General features: G+C 46.7%; 1 long non-coding RNA gene across 1 annotated transcript; it reads left to right on the top strand.

The window, feature by feature from the left end:
- Window positions 1-2,872: 2,872 nt before the first annotated feature.
- LOC107973741 (uncharacterized) lies at window positions 2,873-3,993 on the top strand. The gene is made up of 2 exons (XR_001716135.2): window positions 2,873-3,283; window positions 3,683-3,993. It is a non-coding gene; the product is annotated as an uncharacterized LOC107973741 (long non-coding RNA).
- Window positions 3,994-4,515: the final 522 nt, after the last annotated feature.

The raw sequence follows: 4,515 nt of genomic DNA on the forward strand, positions 1-4,515 counted from the left end.
CGCCATTATTCTCTAACTTAGCAAGCAAGCCATTCCCTTAGTTTATTGAATTTATCAGCTGGGGTGAATGTGTTTGTTAGCTTACTTTTTAAACAAAATTTTTGTTTTGAATTGACGCATAACAACTGTACATGTTTCTGGGGTTCACCATGATGTTTCCATGCGTGCACACGTGGTATAATAATCAAATCAGGGTGGTTAGCATGTCAACCCCTCAGAGCTTTATCATTTCTGTGTTGTGATAACATTGAGATCCTCTTTGCCAGCTCTCTTGAAATATATAATACATTCTTATTAACCCGCTGTGCCATAGCACACCAGGCCTGTTCTTCCTGTCTCACTGGAACTTTGCACCCATTGACCAAGCTCCTACCCCCGCCCATCCATCCTCTGGGAACCACTGTTCCACTCTCTATTTCTATGAGATCAACGTTTTTGGATTCCACATGCGGGTGAGATCATGCAGAATGTAACTGTCGGTGCCTGGCTTATTTCAGGTAACATGATGTCTTTGATCTGTCTCTCTCTCTCTCTACTCTAAGCTCCCTGGGAGCAGGGGCTGTCTTTCTCTTATCCATTCTCAAAGTCCCAGTCCTTAGCACAGGGTCCTGATGCACAGTAGGTGCTTATATCCACCAGTATTAGGTTCAGCAGCAAAGAACAGAGACCCCGAATTATCATTGACCCAACCACACAAGATTTTGTTCCCTCAAGCAGAAACTCCAAAGGTGGACAGTGCAGGTGGTGTGGGCAGCTCAGCTCCACACAGCCGACAGGGATCCAGGCCCCTTCCACTCTCTGCTCCACTGTCTCCCAGTGTTCTCGTAGTCTGAGATGGCTGCTTAGATCTAACCTATATATCCATATGTCAGACAGCAGGAAGGAGGAGGGATGATTCGGGGCACAGCCACTTCCCTTTAGGGAAGCAGCACACAACACTTCCAGTTACATGCCATGAAGCGGATGTTAGTCATGTGGCCAACCATAGATACAGGAGAGTCTGGGAGGTATAGTTTTATTCCAGTCAGCCATGCACGGTGCTAGAAAGAGTTCCATTTCTAGGAAATAGGGGTGTGTCCAGCAGCCTCTGCAGTGGAGCTCAGTAATTATAACTTGAATAAATAGGTGACTCAGAGCTCAGCCCGAACTGGTAGAATCTTAGGTCACCTTTATTTGACAGGGAGGATGCCCTGCTATTTATGGGCATTGATCTTTCTGCCCATAAAAATGCTGCTGGCATTGCTTCAGCGACTCAGGGACATCAGACCAGCACCCAGGTGGATGGCAAATCCCTGGAGAACAGAGACATCCTTCCTCTCCCTTCTATCATGTTCGTTTGTCCCTCATTCCTCTTTCTGTCCCTGCAGCACCGGGCCCTCTGCCTTGCACACCGTGGGTTGAGCAAACGTTTGTTGCTGGTGATGATGGTGGAGGGAAGGATGGTGTTCTCCACAGGGTTTGTGAGGGGCACTCACCTGCCTTGAGTGTTTTCCAGATGGGCTTTCACAGTTCTCTAAAGTCCAGTATAAATACGGCGGGGAAATGGGGCAGGGCTGTTGCCATCTTCCAGTCGGGAAAGGACTGGCAATTGTCCTCATGGCAATGGTGCTCCGTTCATCACCAAATCAACGTGCAGAGCTCAGGGTGCAGACGGAATCATCGCCTTTCTTAATTATTTTTGGTTAATAAGGAAAACACGGGCTCCTGGGCCCTAGACAGACCCTCCTGAGTTGCAGAATGATCATTCTTTCATGGCTGTGTCTTCACCTTCATAGCAGTCACTTCTTCCTGCTTTGGATGAATCAAATCCTATTTTCAACCAGACTTATCAATGTGCCCTTAAGAGGATTTGAAACCCTGTCGCTACTGAAAAAAAAAAAAAATTAGCTGGGCATGGTGGTGAGCACCTGTAATCCCAGCTACTCAGGAGGCTGAGACAGGAAGAATTGCTTGAACCCGGGAGGTGGAGGTTGCAGTGAACCGAGATTGCACCATTGCACTCCAACCTGGGTGGCAGAGTGAGACAAAAAAAAAAAAAAGACAATTACTTATGTGCACCAAACACACACTCACTGTCTGTCTCAACCCATAACTCACTGCAGCCAGGTTCCTACTCACACCGCAGCCTCAGTTTCTCTGATGCTTCTGCCGTCCCCTGTGAAGACCACACCCAGCCACCCTGCAGCGTTTGTGCCCCTCCGCTGCTCCCAACGGCTGAGCCCCTCGGGATGCCTCCGAGTAGGTGAAGCTTCCTCATGCCACTGCGTCCTTCCTCTCCATCCTCCTTCATCCGGAGGTCTCTGCTATGTCGTTTCTGGGTTTGCCATTTCATTAGAACTGTTTCTCCAGTGCTTTCCTAGATGAGGCACTTAGGTGATAAACTCACTGAGGTTTTATGTATCTTCAAATACCTTCTGCTCCTAACACTTCGACAATCTCTTTATTGAGAACAGGGGTTCCTGGGGTGCAGTCTTTTGCTCTTCCACTGCTTTTAGCTTGCAGTGTTGTAGATGAGAAGCCTGAGACCATTCTGATTGTTTTGCTTTTTTAGGTAACATATTCCTTTTGACTGAAAAATGGTTGACTTTTCTTTTTCCTCAATGCAGAAAGTACAGCACTTATAATTTTCCATTCCATTTTATTTAGTAAAATTTGTATACAATAAAATGGATCCATTTTAAAAAGTACATGTTTTGACATGTTTATACATCTATGTATTCATTAAAATTTCCATCACTATCCCAGTCAACTCGGTGGCCCCTGACAACGACTGGTCTGATTTCCATCACTATGGATGCAATTTGTTGTTTCTGGAGTGTCACACAAAGGGGAATACAGTGTGTATGCAGAGTTCGGAGGCTGTTACCATGACATAGCACAGAGGGCATCTTTTCTCATCAGCTGAACCTAGAACTCCGTGAGCCCTTCCATGCCTACTCTGCAGGCGTCCCTCAACTCAGGGGAGAGTTCCGATATGTAATGACTGCCCTTCCTCCATCTGTGATTTTCCGCGCTCCTGTAACTTGTTACTCTCAGATCAGATCTCCTGGGCCCGACCCCCAAGCCTCCTGCATTCCGTCGGCGTCTGCCTCTTTCCCGCTCTGCTGTGTCTGCCTAGCTGTTTCTCACCCTTTTCCTTCCTCGGGTCAGGGTCTGCATCAAGAGTGAGTCTTCAATCGTCTGCCGGATGTTTTCATGATGTGGGCCAATTTTGAAGCTCCTGGACTTCGTTCGCGCCCTGGAATTGGGATCCTCTCACGTGCCCTGTGGGTTTTGATCTCAGGTGTTTGTGGGCCTCCTCCCACCCTCCGTTTCGCTGGCCACGTGGGTGGACGGCTCCCTCTGACATCCCTCACCTGACAATACCCAGGCGCTCCCTCCACCCCCTTCTATGCCCACCCGGCCAGATGGAACGTTCTTTTTTTCCCACCTTTGTCAGCAATTTGGGGCACAGGCCTATTGCTGCAATGTCCTTAATGCCCAACAGGTTAAAGACAGCAATAACAACTAAGGGATCCGCCCCCACCCGCTTAAAGGTTCTCAGCCCCTCCGAGGCCCCTAAGGAACTCTCCTTGCCCTCCTCCCCTCAAGGATAGAGAAGACTCCATCCGCCCACTCGCCTCCCTCTGGGAGGACACGTGGCCTTCACATCCCCTTCCTCAGACCAGCTTCCCGCTCACAGGGTCAGAGGCGGTGGCCCCTGAACCATCCAACCGCAGGGCCGGAGGCCTTGTGTCACTCAGCCAGTGGCCGCAGCAGTAACGTGGCTCTGCAGAGGAGCTGGAGAGGAGACGGGGACTCTCCAGGCCCAGGTGCGCCCTGGGCACCCTCCCAATCTTCCTCGTCACCACTGGGAGGATGTGGCACTCTCTTCTCTTACAATATACACATGGTTTCTATTTGCAGACTTTTCTAAGTGACCGGTGACTGACAGTCTATGCTATTTACAGATATTTTATGGAAAAATAAACACAGTCTTCTCCTCAAGGTAAAGTTGGCATTTTAATAAAGAATGAGAAAATAGGGGGGATTTTTTTTAAAGAAAATAATTCAGTGGAGATTGCACTTTAAAAACAGGCTTTAAAACATTTTCCACTGTTATATAATTTTGTGGCTTAAAACAATATTTGTCTTCTACAAAAATTCTTATATATGGACACTTTAAAAATTTAAGGACAGAATTTTTTTCAATCTGTTCGAAAATCTTCCAAATGAAGGATCCTAGTGAGTTTTAAATATGTTTGTTAAAAACTTTTAAATACAACTCCTCCCAATTAATTTGCAAGAGCAAATTATTAACATCAGGGAAGATGGGCACTGACTGGACAAAATTTGAAAAAAAATCTTTTGCATAATTGGTGGATGGAATTGAAAAGTTACAGCATATTTAATAAGTACAGCCTTCTTTTATTTGGATCTACATGATTTCGTAAGCAATTTCTTTCCAGCAGTGATTGTCATTAAAACCAAGTTACAAAATAAAATGAACTTAGACCTTTGGATTTTGGGGCTTTT

Source organism: Pan troglodytes, chromosome 13, assembly GCF_028858775.2.
Source record: "Pan troglodytes isolate AG18354 chromosome 13, NHGRI_mPanTro3-v2.0_pri, whole genome shotgun sequence".
Lineage (NCBI taxonomy): Eukaryota > Metazoa > Chordata > Mammalia > Primates > Hominidae > Pan > Pan troglodytes.